Source organism: Charadrius vociferus, unplaced genomic scaffold (genome assembly GCF_000708025.1).
Source record: "Charadrius vociferus isolate BGI_N301 unplaced genomic scaffold, ASM70802v2 scaffold2, whole genome shotgun sequence".
NCBI lineage: Eukaryota > Metazoa > Chordata > Aves > Charadriiformes > Charadriidae > Charadrius > Charadrius vociferus.
Window position 1 is genome coordinate 900701 of NW_009647595.1, and position 26082 is coordinate 926782.

A 26082-nucleotide genomic window follows, 5' to 3' on the forward strand; every position below is an offset into this window, starting at 1 on the left:
AAAGCAGGAGTATTCAGTTTGGCAGAGTGGTACAGAATGGTAGATGGTATCACTCATCTAGAGCCAAATCTGGCATGTGATGGAGCTGTTCTCTCTGCTAATATACTAAATTTTTGCATGACTCCTGGAAAGTTGTAGCATGAGCTGTAAACTGCCAGAGAGAGAGACTGGAATTATAAACCCTTTAAAGAAGCATTTAGATAAAAAAAACAGAGACCAGATCATAACACGGATGATGGGCTGGTCCCCCTCCAGTCAATGCAGTAAGATGTCGGAGAGAGTTAACGCCAAAGGAAAAACTTCAAGTAAGTTGTACTCTCTGTGACAAACACGGACTGGTGAAAGGGAGCTTTCTGGGGGAACAGATCTGTTTCGACAGAGCTCCAGTCTGTTTGGACAGAACTCCATGTTTGAAACATGCTATGGGAAAATATTTCAAAGGAGTAAATATTTCTCAGTGTAAACCTTTTGCTTTCTGCTTTGCAATTACTTTACTACTAAATATGTCTGTACTTGAAAAGTTAAGAATATTTCTGATGATTTTAAAGAACCAAGTAATTTATAATTACTGCAGCTACCTTCCTAGCAACTGAGGGTACTGCAAGGTGTCATGGCAGCTGCTGGGCAGCCCCCTCAACTGAAGATATGGTTTTTTATGAATATGTGTTGGAAAGATGATGGAAGGGAATTTGATTAAAATGAAAAGTGTATCAGGTTTGCATAGCAAGGTTTTGGTAGCTGGGGGGCTACAGGGGTGGCTTCTGTGAGAATCTGCAAGAATCTTCATCTATGTCTGACAGAGCCAATGCCAGCCGGCTCCAAGATGGACCTGCTGCTGGCCAAGGCTGAGCCCATCAGTGACGATGGTAGCACCTCTGTGATAACATATTTAAGAAGGGGAAACAAAATCTGTCGCACAGCAACTGGGAGAGAGGAGTGAGAGCAACAACTCTGGAGACACAAAGGTCAGTGGAAAAGGAGGGGGAGGAGGTGCTCCAGGTGCTGAAGCAGAGATTCCCCTGCAGCCCATGAAGGTTAACAGTGGAGCAGATATCCACCTGCAGCCCATGGAGGACCCTGCACTGGAGCAGGTGGATGTGCCCTAAGGAAGCTGGAACTTGTGGAGACCTTGTGCTGGAGCAGGTTCCTGTCAGGATCAGTTGGACTTGGTGATCTTAAAGGTCTCTTCCAACAAAAATGATTCTATGATTCTATGACCTGTGGAGAGAGTAGCCCACACTGGAGCAGGTTTGCTGGCAGGACTTGTGACCCTGTGGGGGACCCACGCTGAAGCTGTTCATGAAGAACTGTAGCCCATGGGAAGGACCCACATTGGAGAAGTTCATGGAGAACTGTGTCCTGTGGTAGGGAGCCCACACTGGAGCAGAGGAAGAGAGTGAGCTGGAAGGAGCAGCAGAGAAAATGACTCATCAACTGACCACAACCCCCATTCCATGTCCCTCTGTGTCACTGGGGGAGAGGAAGTAGAGAAGCCAGGAGTGAAGTTGAGCTGAGGAGTAAGGGAGAGGTGGGGGGAAGGTGTTTTAAGATTTCATTTTTATTTCTTATTATCCTACTCTGGTGTTATTTCAATAAATTCATAGAATCACAGAATTGTCTAGGTTGGAAGGGACCTTTAAGATCATCGAGTCCAACCATCAACCTAGCGCTACCAAAAACCACTGCTAAACCATGTCCCTCAGGAGCATGTCTACCCATTTTTTTAAATACCTCCAGGGATGGAGATTCCACCACTTGCCTGGGCAGCCTGTTCCAATGTTTCATAACCCTTTCAGTGAAATTAAATTAAATCTGTTTTGCCCATGATGGCAATTTGTGAGTGATCTCTCCCTGTCCTTATTTCAGCCCACGAACCTTTTGTTGTGTTTTCTCTCCCCTTGTCCAGCTAAGGAGGGGAGTGACAGAGTGGCTTGGTGGGCATCTGGCATCCAGCCAGCATCAACTCACCACAAAGAGAAATACAGTTTGGAGTTACTGAGGACCAATGAAATAACAAACTTAGGTGCATGTCTGAAGGAGGGGTCAGACTCTATTTCCTTTTACAATTTAAGATTCCATGAGGAAACATTAAAAGTCTGTATTGTCCCTGTTATTTGACATTTAGATGGCAAATGATCGTAATATCCTCAGGAAATATTTGTCAACTTTCCTTTGGCTAAGTGGATACTGAAATTTTCCATGTCCAGCAGTGTCAGGAAAGCAGACACTCAAATGATAAGGGGGAGCAAAAGATGGATCACGGAACAACCGTTAGAGAAAGATCGCTGTTTACTCTCCCTGTCTGTACTCCTGTATGTTGAAGGTGAATGTTGTCCATTAGGGGCGTTTGCAAATATAATCACAAAATAGCAGATTTGCAGTCTAGATGCTTGCAGAGGTAAAATAGACAGCTAATTTGCAGTAGTTTCCAAAAGGTTAATTAAGCTGCTCTATTATCCTGTGAATACGTTATTTACATCTGTGAAAACGTTATTTACATCTGTGAAACAGGATCTGTCTGGTCTTATGGGTGTCACGTCCAACTTTGTAATAATCAATTAGGCCACATTGCAATGACTTAAAGTGAGTCCTGAGCAGAAGCTGGTGGAGAAACAGCTCTAGTATTGCAGAGGTAACATCTCCTACCAAGGTTTATCACAGGGCCAACATCAGAGCTTAGCTGGAGTAAGGGCTGCTGGGAAAAAAACCCAAACCACTAGAGCAGCCCAGTGAACAAGTCACAGGTTCTTTTCAGGAGTGATGAATTTTTTAAATTATTTTGCTTTGTAGAACATGTGAAACTTCCAAACAGCTACATAAAAAATCTGGCAGCAAAACTGCTCACCTGGCACACGTAAAAACACTGTGAATGGCTTTTGTTTGGGCATTTTATTCATACAGTGAATTCATCAGTGAGAATAGTTGAATTTGCATTTTCTAGGGCTTGCCAGTGTCCTGAATATTGAGCTATTGACTACTACTGGATGAATTCTTTTCATTTTGATCAGAAATATCTGAAGACATGCCTTGGCCTGCTAAGTTCTTGGTAAAATGTATATATTTCTCACAAAGAAGTCTGTTTTTCAAGCATGAAATGTTTTCAGAAATTTCATTGAAAAAAAAATCTCTAGAATTGTCTCTTCTTGAGGGGTATCACACATCTCTATAGAGAAGCTTCCAAGATGCCTGCCAGGGAGAGGACTGCAGTCTGGATAATTCTGTCATGCAAGTCTTGAAGAATATTTTACAGGAATTGTGTGTTGTACTGCACACAGGAGGACATATTATTAGAGCAACAATAGTTCTCCATGACACTTGTGCAAATTTGGTATCTTCTGCAAATTTATTCACGCATAGCTGACCGGATGTTGATATGAGTTCTGCTGAAGATAGTCATGAAGGAACAGAATCCAGTTTCTCTCTCTACTATCAGTTTTGTAAAACTAGAAGAAGAAAGAAAAAGTAAAAATTAGTTTGGCAAAAAAATGGTTGGTATTCACTATCGATAGATTTGTAAATGAGAATTCCCACTTAAAGAGAGTCACATTTTAGAATCAAATTACACTTTCAAAGACTTATAGAAAAACGGTCATTCTTGACCCACTCCTATAGAATAGTTAGAGTTCACTAGAAAAATGCTCTTTATTTTCTTGCTGTGAGTTGGTGAGAAAGAAGGGGTTTTTTTGCTAAAAAGTCTAGAAGATTTTAAAGTCAATATGGATGTATTATATGCGCTTTGACCAAGCCTGGGGTTTGCTAGGTCTCAGGAACACTCCTGAGTGCAGGCAGTGGGTACCAACTGTCCCCCTTTCCAATAAACTGGCTTCTCTTGCTGTCTGACCATGAAGGAACTGTTCGCTTTGGGCCTCGTGAGGCCTTTTATAGCCTATTGCTCCTCAGGTTCGTTAGTCCTCCCATACACGCAACTTCTGTGCAAACTGTGCACCTTTATCCCTATCATCAGAATAGGGAGGAATCTGACCTCTTCTTTCCCTTAAGCAAAGGGCTGCCCGTAAAACACCAATTAAATCGAAATAGGGGGAAAAAAGCAACATTCTTTACTTATTTAAGCTGAAAGGCTTTCGAAAACGAAAGAATATTAACTATGGTTAATTCTTTCTTTTTATTCTCGGCTCCCACTTTGCAGCTATTCCACACATCGAGTTCCCATTGTGAAGTCTGTATGTAAAAAACTGCTCAGAAGATAGGGAAAAAAGATATTTAGAGGAAATGAGGAAGATTGCAATCATGAGTAAAACAAGAACACTTCTTTTAAATAGATCATCACTAAGACAATGTAACAAATCAGCACAGATATTTTCAAAGGTCAAAACTTGTCACTTTTCCAAGGATGAATCAGGTTCTGCTACCTTCCTTAACCCTTGAATCGCCTCCAGGAGCACACTGGTCAGCCATTCCCAACAAAAATTTATCTTCCCTTTCCCAAAACATATTTGCCATTTCTCGTGCTAAGTGCTTACAAAGGCAAGGGGAGAGAAATGCATTAAACTTTCTGAATCAAGAAGATGGTTCTCATGGCTTATGAGCATACACTCCACTGCCAGGGACTGACATGAGCAAGCACGGTTCCTCCTGTGTAGAAGAACTTGACTTGTTGTGAACTGCTCCATTGTGTCTGAAGAACAGAGCCGTCTATCTCAGAGTGCTCTTGCTCAACAACAGCACCTGCTTTGTGAAAGGATGGACAGTGGCATTGTGAACTACCCATTTTATTTCTTCTCGGGAACTTCTATACCATATATTTTGTTAAAAAATTTTATAAATTGTTTTCCCCCTATAATTGCTAGTCTACAAACACTAATGTTAGGCTTTAGAAAAAAGTTTTGATTCCTTCTTTTTCACATCGTTATCACTAATAAAAATGACATTTTCATTATCACTAGCTTGACAAATGAGCAGGACAACTATGGAAGGGATAGTGTACTAATGAGTAATCTTAAAATATCTGTATCTTATTGCATCTTACTGAGAATACACTGTTTTGGCTAAAAAGCCTATATTAAGTTCAAAGTAACTTTTTCCCCTCTGTGTCTTGTGAAACATTTTTTTTTTTTTTTAATGAGGAAAATCTGGGCTAACAAAGAATTTTAAAATTTTGTTCCTAAAAAAAAATAATGGCCTGGGTTTCTTACTGCATTTGGAACAATAACAGAAGTGCCTGTGTGATGTGGTACAAAGGCCACGCTGATACATACTCAGGATGACCAACATAACTTACTCATTTGCTTTGCCACCCAAAAAATACTACCATCCCAAACTCATATGGCTAACACGTTTTTACAAAAGCAATCACACATGATTTCCCTTGCCACACCCTGTTCTTAATGGGAAAGGAATTTGGGAAGGCGGTCTCTCCTGAGTCATATGCTTTGTGTACAGGGCAGTCAGTCAAATGACTTTGCTAGGACCCCTAGATCATTTAAACACGTCCTGGTTTATATTGCCATTCTGTAATCTGTCTATGCTACACCTCCTGCAAAATGGCATTACAAATGTGGTGAGTATAAATACGCACATGCAGAGAGAGGCTACTTTTAAACCCTTCCATCTTTACGCGCCTGCTTCAGAACTGATATTCAGAAAATGAAACAGTGACATAAGTATCACTGCTCTCTACACCTACAGATCAACAAATAGGAGAGCAGCAGCCTCTACATTGCTGTGGAAAAACAGTTGCAGATGCAGGACTGAATCAATGTCCATTGCAGGCTTGAAAATGTAAGTTGTATACCTACATATTATAACTATTTAGAAACCTTGAGGGCAGGGAGATGTTTGGAGGCAGAAAGAAAACACATTTCTCTAGCAAGCTGGTTTGCAGGAAATGAAGATGGGTCTGGGGCTTCTTAAAAAGTTAGATAATCATGATAAAACCTAAATCAAAGGAATAGTGTGCAAAATGTAGGTTCAGCGATCAGCTTTGGTTAGTATCACAACCATTCATCCACAGGTCTGCTAACACAACCTCAGCATAGCGTGAATCTACAAGTCTTATAATTTCAGATCGGTATTTTCATCTTACATTTATAGCACCATGCCTATCAGCATCTGTAATTTCAAATCCTTTTCTGGATTTCCACTTGCTCTGATATGATAAAAGTATATATGCAAACCTTGAGCAAGTCATCAGGGATTGTTGTACACTGTTTTTAAACGTTGTTGGATACAGAAGAAATATCTCACTTCTAATAAATATCCACATACAGGAAAATGACTTTTTTACAGGAAAGAGAAAATGCCATGAGAATAGTAATAAGTGGGAGACATCCCAAATTTATGTAAATGAACAGCAGAAAATAGTCACAGTCTTATTTTCTAAATTTTTAGCTCTATTTAATAGATGAATTTTATTAAAAAGTGTCACAGTCATGGCTCCTGCCACTGCACTATTATCACATTGACAGTAAGTAGACATATAGAAAGATATTTTTGACTAGGTTAGTATTATTATTTAGATGGAGGGATGGTTTAATTTTAATTGTCACCGTCTCTCTTCTTTTGGTTAGTGAGAAAGAAAAGAATATATTGCTTCTGTGACTCATTCTTCCCCATAAAAATCTCTGTCTTTGATACTTAATAATCATGCTCTCCAGCTTGTGGCATAGTGGGCAGCAGGTATGCATTTGTAATCCCAGCGTGGTACCTTTTGTGTGGATAATTCAGTCCCTCACCACAAGAATAGTTGAATAGTTGGAGGCAGTGATTTATAAAAACTCAGGTCTAGCTCACATGGAAGCTCAAGGAAGGGATTCCACAGACTTCGGAGACAAATGGATAAATCCAATAGTCGCCTTGAGCTAGCACTGCCTCTGTGCAGTAATGAGTAAGTGACTCTAATGACCAGAGTAACTGTCATAATGAAAACTGAAAAAATCTTGAGCTAAGTAAAGACACTTGGAGCTTGGTTTACTGAGGACATCTCTTGCACTTCCTTCTGTGGATTTCAGTTGCTTTATTGAATTCTTTCTAAATTTAAAGCACTCACAAAGCTCACAGGATACGACTCTTCAGATGCAACTAAAAACTACCACCTGGAAGCAGCCGCAGAGAGGGTATGCAGGCACAATCTATTTCTCAAATGAACATTTTTTAACTCTATTTGTGGAAACGACATGGCATTCAAGAGGGGGTGGATGGGCAGAAAACTGTCTCTGCACATGGATTTTATGAAAATGTTGTCCCTAATAATGTTAATCCAATTCCGCTTATTTATTTGATATACCTATTGTTTATTTTATATCATCACTACCAGTGATGCTTATCCAGTACTGAATTCATGTGTTCCACCAGCCGGCAGGAAGACAGCAGAGCTGGATTCGGCGTGAGTGGACATAAGTAACTAACACCTTTTTGCAGATATATGTACAAACTCACACTTGCATACATGTGCGTACTCTCAATTTATTGAGACAATTTTCCAGTGGCCCAGTGTACTGTCAGAAAACATTAATTTATTGGGATTGAAACAGTTAGTGCGACACTGTAGTAGTTTTGTGAAATCTGACAGTAAGCAGGCTTTTGTTATGGCCTTGCTCACTCTTTGGGCAGCCAGTTTCTTGGTCTGGTCACTTGGTTATCTGCCTATTTTCTTCCTTGGATTTTTTAATTTTTAATCCCTTTCAATTAAAAAAAAAAAAGAAAAAAGTAGTTTATTTCACTGAAAATCCTGTATGTGGAAAATGTCAGCATAATTTTGCATTTGTGCTGATTTAGAAAGAAAACAGATGTTGGTGCTCTGAAATCTTACATGAACATAGACATCCATTTTTTAGCTAGCTTTAAAAAAAAATAGTGTATTTAAAAAAAGTATACTAAAAAATCCCAACCAAACCCAATGAGAAAAACCACTTGTGGTAGACAGCATACACCATCTGTCCCCTTTATGTAGGCGAAGGATGCAGCTAAGGTAGCTTATGGAAGTCTTTATGAGTTGCTTTGGGACAGGATCCGTTTCCCACATGCCTGCCGTAGGAAGCCATGGCTGTTCCTTCTTCCCCTTTCCCAGCCACCACTTCTCCTACCAGATAAGTTATAGCTCCCTTCCCAAACTCTGCTGTGGGCTTCTGCACTATCCCAAATCTTTGCAGGCATCAAGAGTGTGGCTTGCCTCTGCCCTGCATCTTCTTCTCTCTTCCCTGCTTCTGATGTGTCCCACACACTGAGGTTCAAAGGACTGTCTTTAACAAACTGTCCTGTGCCCCTCTTTCTTTTTTAATTACCTTAATGGGGATCTAGCGCTCCTATCTCCCTGCTCATCGAGGGGGAGTTGGACTAGATGACCTTTAAAGGTCCCTTCCAACCCAAACTATTCTATGATTCTATGATTCTATCTGTCACTCAGACATGCTTTATCAACCCTTTTATCAACCACAAAAGACAGAATTCATCTTCAGTTCTTAATTGCACCATTGTACAAATCAAGTGTTTAGGAATGGCACATTGATTCGTATCAAACAAGGTGAAGTTCTCCGCCTTAGCTCTCTGACAGGTATTGCTGCCTGTAGGGCCAGGCTGTTTGATTCGCTCATGAATCAGCTCCTGAAACACTACCATTTCCAGGTTGGGGTATGATGGAACACCAAAATCAGTGTCTACCTATGACTCCAGATTTAGACCTGTGCAAATGACAAAAGTGATTGCTTTACTTTTCAAAGGCACCAAGATTTGCCTTTTTTTTTTTCAGAAGTAATAGGAACATCTTCAGAAGATCTGCAAAGAAATCAGTTGTTGTACTTTCCAAGTGAAGAGTGTTTAGAGTGAAGTCAGACTGCAAGTAATTCTTATTTCTATTTAATTGCATTTTTTTCTGAATTAGAAAAAAATAAAAGAGTTCATATGACATGTTGCCATAACTTCAGAAAAATCTTTTAGTGCAACACTCACAGGGCAGTAGGAGGTAGCTGATCAGAAATGCAGAACTAAGTGATCCTGGTTGAGTAGGTGTGAAAATGAGGATATAGTAATGCATAATGATAGTGATGAACAATGGCCATACAGAGCATTAATTCTATAATCAGGGAGAAAAGAGTATTTTCTGAGCAGAAGATGTGAATATTGTGTAGAGTTTTAAATATATGAAGTATGAGATTATGAATTTTCTTCATTTTGGACTAGAATCTTTTTTCCCTTGCTTTCCCTCTGTACTTCAGTATAAGCACATAACCTAAATGCTACTCAGCTGATGAAGAACTGAGTTACTATAATAGTTAAACTAGCTATTAATGATGGATGATGGCCATATATGATTTCAGAGCCGTCTGAAAAAACTCCATCAGAAAATGGGTCTGAACAAGTTCTCATCTTCTCAAAGCTCCACCTTACACTTCTTGTTAGATGAAACATAAAGCACAAGAGCTTCTTGAGATTAGTAAGCAGGGAAACAAGACTGCATCTATCTTAATTGTGCAACTGGCTTCTCATCATTAGAGCTGAACAATGCTATGAAAATACAGCATCAATGAAGGAAAGTTGACTCACAGCTGTGAGGACACTTTGAACAGAGGGCTTCTTGAAGCCCTGTAATTCTGCTCTGCTCAGTTTAGGCCCAACCCTTAAGGGCAAGGAAGCATGATGTCATTGAATCCGCATGAGATAAACAATCAATATGCAAGAAAGACCCAGTGAGTTAGAGGGGACGGCACAGCCATCTTCAAAACATTTGATAATAGAGCAAAAAATGGCAGCTTCATCCTGATGACTCACTTAGCAATTAACCACAACACCGACAGGAATCAGGAGAAAACTTTATAAACAAATGAAGACCTGTGCAAGGTCTTTCTCAAAGCCTATATATATCTTTGCCGGTAATTGTTTTCTCGATATAATTTTCTCATGCAGATTCAGTTCTACAAAGTCAACTCAACAGTGAAGGTTTTAAGAGTAGGAAGATGAGCAGACTTTTTGTATTAGCAAACTCCCTGTGATTTCTTTGAAGATCCCAGTCTATATCTAGGCTGGATAAGCTGTAATTCAGCTCCATAGAACTTCACTTGGAAGAACTTACTTAGGTAACAGACCTTAATAATTCGCTTCACTGAAGAAAGTCAATGCAATGTATTGTGCAGAAAGTTAAAATAGTCCTTGCAATGCCTTTTGGCCATAAACATCCACAGATCCATAAAATTTACATGCAAAACATCTAAGCCTTCATTTTCGTTCTGATAGATGAGTAAAACAAGTTTATGAAAACAGTATCTATGAAATCACCAGCCAAGGTAACTCCCAAAAAGGGCCTCCTTTTGTTAGATTAGCCCCCAACCTAAGTCTCAAATATATGATACAAACACAACTACCATAACAATGGTTGTATTTGAAAATGAAAAAAAAGCATCAACTGCGTGAGTTAATGACACGTATCTATCATTTTATTAATGAATCAAAGCTTCAGTCAGCATCTCCCACTATAAAACTTAAAGAGATCCCTAGTTAGAAAAGAAGTTAATTTGCTTGGAAGTTAGTAGCTTGCAAAAAGCATGGATACTAGCCAATGGGCTGGAGGATGCTTTGATGTATTTTAGCTGTTATTAACCAGGTTTGATATTAATTATATGTTGCTTTACCTTTCAACGCATAATTTCATTATATTAAACATAAAAATATACTTTATGTTGTGATTATACCAGAGACAGACTGTTCTACAGTAATTTTTCAGACCTGAAAGATGATAAAGGTATCTAGGCTAGGTTAGGAACTGAAAGGAATCAAAGCAAACTAAGCAGGCTACAATAAAGTCTTTATAAATGTGAAAACCAAACATATCTGGCAAAACAAAAAAATGAAAAAAAAATGTTGGCATCACATCTCCCGGTTGCTACATCTTCCAGTTGCTACATCTTCCGGTTGCTAGTTTGGGATACAGTTATTTTCATGTGAACATGGCAAACCCAGAGATTTTATTGAGATTTGGTGGATGTTTTGGTGATATGTCTTGGTCATCTACCGCAATAACATTTGGGGATATAGGGATAATCCAATACCATATTCTTTCCATTTGAGATCACCACAGATATCACCACCAGACCTGTAGACTAGTTCCACATCTACATGAATGCAAGCACAGTTTATTTCAGCCAAGTTGGAAAGCAGACTTTGGGTTTCTGGACTGTTGTCAGCATAGTCCTCAGGCAAAGTTTGGGGCACTAGTAATTCATTGATGATGTTGTGGTTTAAACAAAAGTATTCTATGAAGTGTCAGGATTTTCAATATTTCTGGAGACGAAGTACAATTTCAACCATACTGTTTTAAGAGTACATAGGTTAGGTGGTTAGGTGGTGTGGAAGAAGTACGTTACTCCACTGGTGTTGCCCATGCATTGTGCCATGGGAGAGCAGGAGCCCTGGCCATGTTCTACCACCCTCACTGGATAGGTGAATGAAAACCTTATCATTCTTTTTATCCAAAGATATATTCTAATTTTCATTCTCAGTTTATTCATGGCTGGTTTATTCCCATTTGTTTTATACTTGTCCTTTAGTTTAAACAATCCTTTACCAGGCCTGGTATTATACTTTTGGTCTATTTATAGCTCTTTTTTCAACTTTTGCTTTACTAGGTAAAACAAAACAAAGCCATTTTAGTGTCATCATCCGTTAAGTTACTCCTTCTATACTATGTCCAGTTTTGGTTTACCTTTTGTACGGGAGGATATTTGAAACTGTGAAAGTATTCCAGATGGGGTCCTATCAGGACACTTTAGCATTACCGTTTTACTATTTGTATGGAAAGTAGCTGTTTGTTAATGGAGACCATTTCCAAAATACTTAAAGAGATTTAATCTATAAAACATATCCCTAAAATCTATTTAAAAAGCATCCTTTTACCTTAAAAAAAAGGGAGAAAAAAATACATGATATTTCTTTCCTATTCTCTTGCCAGTTTCTACAGTTTTTATTTTGACAAAGATTCTATGGACTTCAGTGGGAATTTTATTTGGGCATGGTTTTAGATCCCCAAGCAGAAAACTGAAAACATTCATGGGTTGACAGGATATACCAGATAATGAAGTTAACTAAGTGAGCAAACATCTATGCTCATACAGTGTTAAACTAACCAACAGAGCTTAGAAGAATGACTACTTTTTCTTCATTTCATTAGCTGCTCTATTTAAGAACCTGTTCATGCCTGTTTAATTTTTCTTTCTGGTTCATATAAAAATGTAATAAAAAATATTGTGCTTTTTCTTTGATAGAAAGGGGTTTCAGGACTGATTTTCACATACAAGTTTTCCTGTTCAGAAGGGCAGTAGAAGTTAAACCAATCCGTTTTCAAGGTTTTGAGTGTGTAACTTACCTGGAAATGTGCATGTTGTCAGGACATGCAATTATGAATGTCCAGTCATCATCTGATGAAATCTGTACACAAGCTTGTGTACGCAGGCAGCCCCAAACTGGAAAATTTGGCAATATGTGAGTGCTAATAACCTTTCACTTATTCTCAGAGAGTAATTCTCTTTAAAAGATTTTCCTTTCTGTCTGAGGTCTAGTTTAAAACTGTCAGCTACATCTATGTCCTGTGATCTCCCATTCACTTTGAACCAGGGAATGACAACCAGCTGGGTAACACATTCACTCCTACAAATGCTATGATGATGAGAGAATATATTGAACACATTCAGATTGATTGCTACTTAATTAAATAGAGAAACTTACACATCCTGGGACCAACCCACTGTGTTATCATGTAGTCAAATGCATTTGTTGTTTTGCACTTTGACATCAGCTTGAAGAAGAGACTATAGAAGAGTGAACAGTCATTATGAGTCAGAAGGCAGGGAGAGACTAGAAAATGTAAAAGTGAAAGCTTTTACTCTTTGAGCTAAACAAACAATACTTATCAGCTCAAAAGCTGTATAATCTCTGTGCAGGTGAGACAAGGAAATGCACACAGTGAGTCATGAGCTCTATGGAAGCATTTAACCCTGTGTAATGTTGTGGTGGTATAGTGCTGCTCCAAATGTTGTAGCTGGTGAGGGAAGAAGAACTTTTAAATGGGAAAATCCACTCCAGAAGTCACACACACATCTCTCTCTCTCTATATATAATTTATAAATCCACTCGTATACATATATATATTTAAAAGGGTGGATTTCATTTTTTGTTTGTTTGTTTTGATGTAATTGGTGTTGGCCACTGATGGTTCTGGCAGCTACCTGTGTCCATACGCTCAGTCCTGGCTCCCTGCTTGGTTGGTGTGCTCTGGCTCATACCCTCACTATGAAGTGCTGGAACTGTGACCTACAGTATAATCCCCCTCTGGTCTTGAAATACAATTGGTAATTTTATGGGCTTTTGCATTGCTAAGTGCCTGAAATAATGACAAAGCTCTGCTGTAGCCATTCATGTGGTAATTTTGATGCCCAGGGTGCATGTTGCAGGACACAAGTACAAAAAGATGTTAGAGTGCTACCCTGTTGGAGTCAGGGGACACAGACTAAGCATGGCTTGAATACTCCACCTGGAGCAGACCCTGGAGTGAGCTGGAAAGGAGACATTTGGCTGCCCCAGAACAGACCAAGAGCAAAGCAGCACATACACTTGGACCTTCTGGGAGTAAAACAGGAAGTGAACCACGCTAATAAAGTATCCTGCCACTAAGGCCGGCTATATGGTCTCACCTTCATCTCACCAAGAGAATGGAAGATGCTTAATTTCTTTAGTTCAAAGGCTGTGTATTAGATCAAAGTAATTTCAGAGGCAAACTATGTATGGCACAGATAGTGAAGATGCTTATCATCATATGGCCTACTCACAACATTGCTTGGATTCTTTCCTTTCTTTGTTTTATGTGATAGGATTTGTAATGATGGTCCCATTCTTTTCTCTTTGCTAGAAGGAAGTGCTATCTAACATTGCCTTAAAGAATGATAATAACAAAAAAGACTAGGTGATCTTATCTACTACTTTTCTCACTTTGACTTTTAACACCTACAAACAGTAAAAGAGCAATAAAAAATGTCTGAGAAAGTGTTTATAACCAATTTAAATGTCTGTATTCTGTTTTGGGCTCAATGGTACGGAACTTGTGGAATTAAACAGTTCAGGGCTTGTGGAATATCCTGTTAATTTGCCAACATTAATAGATTTCCTCTGATTTTACAGTGAAAAGGCACAGCTAGGTTAAGAAAAAAGTAGAGGTGGAAAGACTTTCAGTGATAACATTGCATGTTTCCACTAAGATGCTATCTTAAAACTCTGAAAAATCAATCAAAAGGAGGACAATAGTACCTTGGAGACAAAATAGATTCTGGATCAATCAGTTGGAATTAAAATCACACGGCAAGATATACTTACTACCTCTTTCAGGAGTTTCCTCAAAATGAAATTGATGAATTACGTATTTTTGATCAGTGTGTCAGTCCCACCACAGTGGCTATCAATGCATCCACTGGGCAAAGAGGGAGTTGCACCTGTTTGCACAACACCAATGTCCAGTGCGCTCAGCATACGCATAAGGTACAGGACTCAAGTGACCTTAAGACCTGTACAAATGTGCAGCACGTTAGACACATTCTAGGTGTGGCAAATTAAGTGTGCGTAACCAGACTGACTCTACAGCACAGATGCAGGGACTAGATGGCGTCTGGTAAATATCACACTTCCAGTGCCTGTGCTGTTAAATTCAACATAGCCAGGGTAAATCCAGCTCACTGCATATGCATGTTTGAATCAGTCTGCACATGTGCAATAGCTACTTGTCCAATCTGCCAAATATCACGAAATTCTCAGTAGACAAAAGACCTACATCTTCTGTTTATGCTCAAAGTTTCCAGGGAAACCAGACACAAAATAATCTCATGAAGACGACACGACTGAGTAACGCTACTGGAGGACAAACTGTAGCTGCAGGTTTTAAATGGGACCTCCCCACACCACAGTGGGGACAGATAGCTATAGTTCTGTTCACCTTTCTTATGGCTAAGAATATATGGAGGATTTTCAAGACCCTTAAAAATGCAAAACACCCCTTTGAGAAGCAACTAACTCATTCAAAAAACAACCCTTCTTAAGCCAACAGATTAAGTTGCTTCAGTCACTCTTTAGAAATGGAATTGAGCTGTCAAGTCACTTACACAACCCTCTCACCTGCTTTGCTACTGGATGAAAAGGGAAGACAGTGGTGCAAGGGACATTCTGCACGAAATCGAAGAATTCCTTATACAGTGGGTCCCAAGCAATAAAGATCTGATCTGAATCGCTATGAAATAGCTTCAAAAGTTTTGGCCATTGTAGTTACCTTTGTGTGCACCACTAGATGATTATTGAACTCCAGTGGTTCTGGTATCCTAAATAAATAAACAAATACTGAACAGGCTTAATAAAATATTGGCATATTAGAAAGGCTACAGAAGAGGGCTACGAGAGAGAGCCAACATCTGAGACAGCTGCATTACAGTGAGCAGCTGAAGAAATATTTCTGATAGTAGAGGGATCTTTTGTTTAGTAAACAAAAGCATAACAGTATCCAATGACTAGAAGCTTTAGCTGGACAAATTCAAACTGGCAATTAGGTTGGGTAATTAAACATTGGAATAATTTATCTAGGGATCTGGTTTATTCCTTAACGTTGGCAGTCTTTAAATCAAGATTGGCTGTCTTTCTAAAAGATATGCCTAGCTCAACAAGCAACTCTTGGGCTTGATGCAGGGGTTTTATACAACAGGTTAAATTAGAAGTGCATCATAATCTGGGTTTGATTTATGTGAATATATCCAACACCGCTACTCAGGCAAAGCCTCTGGCAGAAGAGTAGCAGTATCTTAAACCACTAGAAGTACTTGCTCTGAGGAAAAAGATTGGAGACCTTCAGGATATTTTGGGATTTTTTTTTTTCCCCTCGAAGGCATTTTTTGCAATATTTTTAAAGCTTGGTTTTGTTCCAAAAGCCAGCATTATTTCTGGTTTGTTCCCCCAACTCCCAAAAAAATGTCTGTGTGCAGGAACTCCATCTATAAAGCCAGACCTTTCTATTATGTCATTTGTATAAATTAAAGAAAGATGTGGACTAACTGGAAAGAGTCCAGGTATGGTCAGTGAGAGTGATCACAGATCTAGAAAACGTGGCCTTGTTCAGTCAAGAAAAGAGACATCAACTTCTCAAGTACATAAAAGGCTGTTGAAAAGAGCCTATTTTTCATGGCCAGGGTAGATAAAATAAGAATTACAGGAAGCAGGATTCACTTGTGCTGTAAGGGAAAGCTTCCTCCAAGGATGTTAGCAGATTGCCTGGGGAAGCCTTGGAGTCTCCGTTTTGGAGATCCTTAAGTGTTTTATCTAACAGATTAGGCTAATTTGCTCTGGGATTAAAGTGTGATTTTCTGTGATTGTACGAAAACAGGTGTAACTGCAGAGTGCATCTGCAATGTCCCTGGAGATCTATAAATAAAAGCCTTCTGTAGTAACCACATAGTATTACTGCAGTGATGTGTGTGAGTGGAGAGTCATTGTACATAAATTGGTTCTGCACCACTGAAGATCAGTAACATCCAGATTTTTAAAAAATCTAATTACAAGTCAATTCTGCTGTCTTCCATTAATATTGTGTAGTCTTTCTAGGAGATGTGAAAGTCATACAGTTTATTTTCTTCATCAGCAAAGATAGAAGTAGATTACTCAAACAGAACAATTGTCATGATGGTCGTAAAGTTGATTATTATTTTGACAGACTCGCAGAACAGTTTAAGTTGGAAGGCATCTCTGGTGATTGTCTAGTCCAGCCATGCTGTGCAGAGCGGGGTGAGCCAGAGCAGGGTGCTCAGGGCTCTGTCCAGTCGGGTTTTGAATAACGGCAAGGTTATTGAAAATATCTTCCACATAGTCTCTGTTCCTGTTCCAGGATTTGACCACCCTCACAGTAAGTCTCTTATGTTTAAATGGAATTTCTTATTTTTCCATTTGTGCCCACTGACTTTTGTCCTGTCAGTGGGCACCACTGAGAAAGGCCCGGCTCCATCTTCTTTAATCCACTCGTCAGGTATTTACACACATTGGTAAGATTCATACCATATATACGAAAAAAGTGATCATCTCATCACCTTGAAGACACACAGGGTGAGCACTGCAGGCTAACAGTCATCATTTATGTAAAATGCAGGGACTGTGAAGTGGAATCAGACCTTAAATCCAGCTTCTGCGATATCACTTCACTAATACCATCGGTATCAGATTCTCCAGTGTGGGAGGCAGGGAAAATGTCATGTTTTGAATAAGCTGTGCATGCAGGAGGGGTCTTCTCTCCCTTTTCAGTTAGTTGATGGCCAGCTGCAGGAGCTTTGTGCCATAGGGAAGTGAAAGATGCCCGTTTTTGTGAAGTGTCTTGTGACAAGTGCAAGGGCTAGTGGGGGACAGCTATGTTCATTTAGACCCCAAACCATTCCACCTTTCTTATTCCTCCAGATAGATCCCTAAAGGCTTTAACAGTATGTGCTGCTGGAACAAACATCTGCATATGAAGTTATAGATATGCATATTTTTGCTTATGATTAGAAGTGTCTCAGCCTTTGCAAAATAACTAAATTCGTTGTTTCACTCATTCCTGTGTCAGGAAGTTCCACAAACTCATTTCTCCATATGTCAGGAGTATTTTGAATGTTAATATAATTGTGCTGAAACATCAGCTCTTGGGTTTGGATTTTATTTCCCCTTGGTTTTGGTGTTTGATGAAGAAGTTACATTTTCTTTGCTCATATAAAATTGTTGCTGGATCAAAAAATGACCTGGTTTTCAAACTATATGAGTCTATCTGCCATAGAAATGAGCCTCAGAAACTTCGATTCCATGATGCAGAAACAATACGTCCATACTTCTCCCTGTGTCAGGTCCCAATGTTTCATGCTGGGATGGATGTTCCCTACCAGTGCTTACTAACAGTCCAATTACTTACTGATAAATGTGCTGTTCTGGTGATAAAAATCACAGCACCTCTCTCTTTTCCCTTCTTTCCAAGCCAATGAATAAAGCACAGCCATTTTAACTTACTCTCAAAGAGTTTTTTTCTCCTTTTTCATGAAACTTTTTGGCTTTTTATCTTGATTTTAAGTACATCTATTCTTGAAATTCTCATGCACAGTGCTGTTTGTTGAAACATATGGAACAGATGCCATTTTTATTTACTATAGATTAAACTTTCCATCCTATTATACTGAAGAGTTATACATAATTTGTTATTCCTGCTTGGAAACCCCTCTGTGAAGTTTACTAACCAATATCCTCATTTTATAGCTCGGAAAACATAACCTTGAGAAGCCAGAGCGACTTTCCCGAGATCGTGCTGAGAGGCACTGGCCCGGCAGCCCTGTGAGTAGCTCTCCTTCGTCTGCCTGATGTTGGAGAGCTGAGCACTGTCCCGTGGGACCCGGCAGAGCCCGGCTCCCTGCTCATTGTGCTCATGATATGCCACTCTACAATTATGTCAATAAATTTTCCAGACTTCCAAGTTACTTTGTTGTACTGGCTTTATCCACATTTGTCTCATAATCACAATAACAGGACAGGTGTGCTGCTTTTCTCGGCAGTGATCCTGGTCCCCCGACGGAGCCAACTCCCCGGCCTTTGACCTCCGAGTTTATCCGCTCAGGAAACCGGTTTACTGCTTTGCAAAACAGCACACCCCTACGATTAGCACTTAATTACAGCGAAGCCAGTAGCAGCTCTGCGAAAGTTAGGTTGACTTTTTGTATATGGATCATATTTTTGCATGAGTTTAACTTTCTGGCAATCAGTGTGCCTCACGTTGAGAGCCTACGGACAAATGCATTTTATTACCTGTTATATATATCTTTGCATGCTCGCTACAGAAAAATCAGGACAGCAATTCAGTCAGTTTTACTTGCCTTGTTCTTTTTCCTCCCAACATTTCAAAAAATATGCAGGGCACTCTAATTCATAATCCTGTTTAGGCACCACTCTGACAGGGCCGTGTGTGTGCTTTAAACTGTGAGCCAGACAATTATCATCACTAAAGCAAACTCACGGGAATATTACCATGCGGGGCCTTAAAAAAATGACATCTGTGTCAGTCAGAACTCTGAATCAGATACCTTTTGCTCAGTCCAGGATCTTAGTCAAGATATAAACATCACCAAGTTAAAAAAAAAAAATCTGCTAGAAATTCTGAAAGCAGGAATCTTAGTAACCATTTAAAGTGTTTTTGGAAATATCTAATACAACCCATACAGAAAAGTTAAAAAGCTACTAATGAGCATTGCAAATCTGTTTTCCCAAAGTATCAACTCTAATTTCTGTTCTTTTGAAAGAACTTTCCAACATTATGAATTAACATCTGACAAAAATATCTCAGGGGTAGCAATAAAATAATGATACTGTAGCCTCCAGTTTATATTACATTACCAAAAATAATGAAAAAAAATATTGTTGCCCCAGAGAGACTTGGAAGACATTCAGATACAGTAGAGCTGGGTGTGACATGAGAAGATAGATAGATTAGACAGATAAGACTGAACCAGTTAAGAAACTTTTCGGTATTCAGCTATCCAGTGTAATATCCACTCTGCTGATTGAAGGCTCTACAACTCATAATGAGTTCATATCATAAGACTCATTCCATAGCGTGATAACTTCTTAAAAGTTATTCCATTCTGTGGTAATTTTTAAGGATAGATGCTCGGTTGTTTAAGTATTTCTGAAGTGAACAGATAACATATCTGCATGTTTAGCAGATGCATATCTTTCCCCAGAATGAAAGAATCTTGAATACAGAGTTACATCCCTCATAATCACTGTTCTTCTGTGGAATAGCAACAGTATTTTTTAATCATTGTTCCAGATTTCAGATACAGCCCATTCTGCCATCACTACAAGGTGAGTCAAGCTGTCTAATGGTTCTGTTATTTTCGTACTACCCAGGCATGTACTGAGAGTCTAGTAGCTCAGTATCAATTCATCTCTTGGCTGAGACATCAAGCTAAGATTCTGACCACTTATTGTAATTAAAAATCCCCATAAGCTTTTCACAAAGCATAGGTGCTCACCACAGTGTCCTGACAAAATTCCAGCTTTGCATAATTATATTCTGCTCGTATATAATATAATTATATGAAATAATTATATTCTGCCTGAAATCCCCATGAAGTTTCATGTGGATGTAGGATCCCTCTCATTTCCAATCTCAAGCTGTTGTGCAATGCTGCTGTCTGCTCAGAAATGTGAATCACAGACAGTTGATGGGGGTTTCTGTTTGTTTGTATCTTATTTCAATATACCGATTTTTGAAATTTTAAAGCATTGCAAAATGGTTTTGTCAGAGAGCTTCAGAAGTTCATTTGTTGTTTGCTGAAGAAAAACAGCAAGCTATGTTTTGAGAAAACAGCAAAATAGTTTTGAAATCTTTCCATGTAGCTGTATTCTTTTCACCGACTTTAATTTTTCCTCAGACGATTAGAGTAACTTTGTATTTGTAGTTTGCATATTAGCGTGCACAGATTTTGAGGATAGCATAGGACTGATCCTGCAGGATTTTTATAGATGTTATAGCAATCTACAATTTTATTTTCTCTGCTGATTCAGTGCACGGCAGACAATGAGCTACACTAATTTCATTTTACCTTTCTCCACACTGTAGTTCTATTAGGCATGGTTTAATATCATTAATGCAAATCCATGAAGGTCCACTTAAAAAGGCAAGTAAACTCAAGTGAAATATTGCCATGTCATTTCTGGAAATGGCAATACAATTTCAAGAAGAAACAGAGCAATACATATGAGCCAAATTGAATTGAAGTAAGAAGATCTTTATGGGGCTTTACCGTGCTGCCACTATGATGTCACAAGAAAAACAAAAGCAGAGCAGGTTGGGAGGAGAGGTGGGGAGGAATATAAGGCTAAAAGCAAAACAAAATAGGTCAATGCAAAACCAAGCAGATGAGATCACAAGAGAAAAAGACAAGCAAGTGTTACGGGAAGTTATACTAACATTCAAACCAAAACCTGGGTAAAATATCAACAAATCCTGCTTGAGAGCTTAGCTTTTTTGTTGCTTTCGTATACATATGCGTATGATTCAATACAGTGGTCATCGCCATCCTCTCTACTCTTATAGTCCTCTCTATTCTCAGTCACATCCATTACTTCTGTAAGACATGGTCTCCAACATGAGTTCTTTGCACAATGTTTGAACATTGATTAATACAGCCCAGAGAGCAAAATTTCTAGGTAGTGGTACGGAACACATGTGAACCAAGAGATATAATCCAAAGGTAAGGCAGATACTATGCTGTTACTCACAGGATAGACCTGTTCTACCCTGAGGTCTGCAGTAGCCACCAGAACATCGACACGATGGAAAGTAAATGAGAGAAATAAAACCCCCAACATTAATTGCATGTGACGTAAGTGGCCAAGTCATTGTTTTCATTGGGGAACACCATACAGAAGCTGAAGAAGCCCATAGCCCCAACTTTACAGACACAGATAATTGTAGAAAAAAATGATGAAGCTCATGGTCTTTGCAATAGCATTATTCATATGTGTAAAATGGACTTAGCTGGAATGGAATCAGACTTCATCTAACTAGACATTTGCTTAAGAAGCTGTGGTCCTAAGTACGTAAACTTTCAGACTCATAAACATTCATTTGTCCTCACAGCACCTATGAAGTAAGGGAGAGACATTTATTCCATTTATCATGAGTCACCAATGCATAGGGATTTAAAGAAGTATTTACATACATATATAAAAAAAAAGAGACATTTATTAGAATTTTCAAAAACACTCCGCTGCATAACTCCCACCGCTTTCAGCATGTAATTCCCACAGACTATTGCACTGCAGTACTAGCAAATTAACATGGAAAAAATTTGGTCAATATTATGGTTTCTGACAGTAGCTTCAAATTCTCCACAGTAGCTATAGTAATGAAGATCACATCCTTTCATTTCTCACTCCCTGCTTACTGCTGAAGAAGGAGAAGAATTGAAAGTACAGGGTCCAGGACACGGGCCAGATGATGTGAGCTGCATCTGAGCAGCTCCACTGAGCAAAGTGTGCTCGGGTGTAAATTTGCCCATCAGTTCCTTGCAATGTGTCGCTTTTTCAAAGTTTAAGAGACCGCCCCATAGCTGAAGTGTTTTTTTGCAGCTTGAACTATTCTGCTTTAATTCTTGATTCGCTCTTCATATCCCTGTGACGTGCTTGAGCAAGCCAGTTACCCCAAACTGGATTTAGATATTGTCAAGCAAAGCAACTCAGAGGCTATCAAATGTGGCTTCAAATCTCCATACCAAACTCAAGCACTTCGGTGCTCTATCAAATGCCTAACAAGAGTAGGAGATCAACAGCCAGAATGTTGTGGTCTGTGTGCTATAACCACACGGATCAATTCATTAACTCCTGGGAGTGGTGTCCAGCCCCTGGGCCATGTGGCAGAGGTGGTCATAACCACTCCGCTCTGGAGACATCTATACATGTTTTTCAGCCCTGAGACTCCTCTGGGTGCTATGCAACATCCCTTTGGCTATAATACATAATTAGGTTAGTATGACTGATTTTGAGTCAGACCATTAGAAGAGGCATGCGGGCTACCTACCGAGTAGTTATTTAATGGCACACGACTGGGCATACATGGGGCTTGAAAACTCATGGAGGTGGAAAGCTTACTGGGGCAGGCTGGACCAGAAGGCACCAAGACCTATGTGGTCATGTCCATATCAACAGGAGAGGTCCGTGGAGTGAACTGTTCCCAGAACCACATTTATGTTCCATTTCAGAGGGGACTACTTCATTCCAATGGAAAGTACAAGCATGGACAAATATTTCTGTAATATAGGTAGCCCAGATGAAAGACCCAAGAATACAAACGTGAGATAAATTATTTTACTATCCAGATGCATTTTTGTGTCATTTTTCAGACTCCAGGATAAATTTTAGTGAGTTAAGAAAGTATAAACATATATGAACTATCAGCTAGATAAGCTTTTCTTCATTTTATGCTGAGTCCCATATTGAACCATTGGGTCTCTTTTTGCCTCTTTGCTAGCCCTTTTAATGACTGTTTCTTTTTACTTGTTTCAGCAAACTCTACGATAAGAGCTAGGATTATCCTCTGTTTACAAAAATTCATGTTCTCTAGCAATTAGGACATGGCAGCTACCACCTCACAGTCCATGAGGACCAAGGAGGGGAAAGAGGGATTGTGGACTATTTTTAGGAGATCTTACATATATACTTAAGAAAAACTAGCAACACAATACAGAAGGACTCAAATTTCTTGCATAGGGATCTGCACTTTCAGTGGAAATTTCTAGGGGACTGAAGCTCAAGATGTGTTGAAAACCAGTGGGAGACAGGAGATGAGAATCCCCTCATGTACAAAAATGAACTGAATTTTTCTCTCTTAAATCCCACTTGAATGTTCAACCAAAAAAAAAAATCTGTTGCTCTCAGATTAGAATCAGATCCACACATACATATGAAAGAGGCTATTTTACTCTGCACTACCCATATTTAGTTGTTGGGGTTTTTTCCCCCAATTTTATTTTATTGCTGCAGGCCTGATACACTACCTCATAGAGCTTAGCTTTGCACCTTGCTGCTGATGTATCTTCTCTCCTTTATTTAATTCACATATCTCCACTTGTGACTTTCAACCAGTGACATTAGGGTTTTTATTTTTCCAAAATTTCACCAGCTTTCTCCCTCATGCACTGACACAGTTTTGCATTATTTGTCATCTTTAATAGCCCTGCATCATGCTTAGACATCATCTGTCAGTTACATGTCAAAAATGCAGCAGCCTTACTAAAACACAGCATTTTGGTGCTATATAAATGACATTTCTGAAGGAATATAAAGGGAGATAAATATGTCTTCGTTAATGCATTTTCATCATTCTTACACAAGTGCTGTGATGAACAAAAAATCAAAATAAGATCATGCTTGCTGTGCTTTAAACAGCATTAAAAGTCATAAAACAATTGTGCTTTTTCTGTTTAGTTTTCTGCATTGAATGTCTCAGAAAGATTTAATACATCTAATTAAAATAATTACAGAGAAAGCCTCTGTAACATTTACTAAAAGAAACAAAAATTAACTTAATCAGCTTTAAAATACAAATAAACAATTCTATCATTGAATTATTCCATTTTTTTATCAGACTCTGAATTCTGAAGATTCCTACGAACATCCGTTTTTAACATTTGCAGCCTAAAGGTTTTGATATTGTAATTCATAAACAAATAACAAAAGGGCTATTGTTTATTTCATATAAATCTGTTCCAATTTTCTGAGAGGAAACCTGTGCTCAGGATGTTTTGTTGCCAAATACTTAACTTTTCATAGACGCAACATTCAGGCTATATTTTAAAATACAAAGCTGGCATCGATGTTAAAAGAAGATTTTTTTAAAAAAAAATGCAAATGCAGTAGCTTATATTCTAACAAACAGCAATGGTACTCTTACATAAAACAACTGATAGTTATTGGCTTTTTTCTTCTTCCAACTATGGAGTCAAAGAGCAGACATCTAGCAAATGCAGTCTGGCTACCTAAAAAAAATCTCTTCATCTAGACCCACCTGTAAAAAAACTAAATCCCTTTTAGAAGGGAATGGCCTATTTACAATCCTGGAAGTATGGAAATTAAAGGTTTATTTTAGGGATGTACACAGTTGCAGCGCATTATAGCTGGCTACCACCTGTTATGAAAAACAAATCTTGAACTTCTGAATGTAAGTATTCACATAAGACAGCTTCAATTTATTCACCCAGTCAAGAAGTAGAAAAATTATATATGTCCTCAGTATCTAAAAAAACTGAGCAACGGCACCAAGCTCCTAGTACTCATGACAAACTGCTCACAAATAGTCCACAAACAAAGCTTTGCTCATCAAGTTATTCATAGAAGTTATTAAGTAAATACTTTTGAATAATGAATAAATTCAAGAAAATCAGAAGCAGCTCATGGACAACTAACAAACAGAAAAGTCTAAATTTGTTCAAATAAATTATTCACTGTGAATTATCTGATCAGGTCTAGTGCTAAAATATAAAAAGTATTTCTCAGAGCATATGTGACTGACAACAAAAAAGCAAAAACCAGATGGAAATATATCTGTATCTATGCAGAATTTACAAAGCGGACTAGTCTGAGCATAAGAATGAAGGTCCCTCATTTTCTTAGTACCAACTTTCATGACTAATATTAGAAGAAAGAGATGTTAGAGAAACACAGTAAGTCAATAAACTTCAGATAAAACATGTTGGGATGTTGTCACTCATAGACAAATTCCTAATCATCAAAAGGCCAGTTGTTTAAGAAATTGAATTTTCTTTGATGAGACAAAAATAAATTTGAGTTAAACCAATTTGATCTAGTCCAGCATGACACATCAGAATATCCAATACAAATACTCTTTTGGATGTGTAACTAGTAAATGATGGATGGTTTAAGGATGACCACCAATAGCATAAAGGTTCCAGGTTAACCTCCCTTCTCAGTTCTAAATGTGATCTACCTCTCACTTCATATGGATCCACGTTGGTAGAAGAGAGAGCAAAGAACGTGCACTGTAGCTGTGTGAAATGGAGCTCAAAGAGATCTAAACACTTACACTTGTGATGCTGAAACCTGCTGCATATCCCAGGAAGCACCTAAGATCCCCAATTGCTTTACTTTTTATGTTTCTCAAGTGGTGGTACCCCATGCACACCCCAAATTCCTTGCCTTGAGAGAACTGAACAGGTCAGTACTTAACTTCTCTTTAAGTCAAACCAAGATCCAAAAATCAGGCATTCCTCAATTGCCCCCACCCTGCTCCAGTTCCCTAGGGCTTTGATCTGGAAGATGTTATCAAAGCATACCTAACACATACCAGCTGTATTAGGCTCTGCATAAAATGCAATTGCTGCTGTTATCCTTTATATAATATTCTTTGCTAGGAAAGTGGGAGACCTGAGGGAGAAATATTCTTGCTCTCTACCGATATTTTTAATTAGGTGACCTGGATTCAGCTAAAGGAGGGTTCAACATCCATTTCTCCCCTTTTCCTAACAGTACGAGACTGATTTACTCAGAATAATGGGAAGTAAGACACCTTTCCTAGAAGTTCCTACA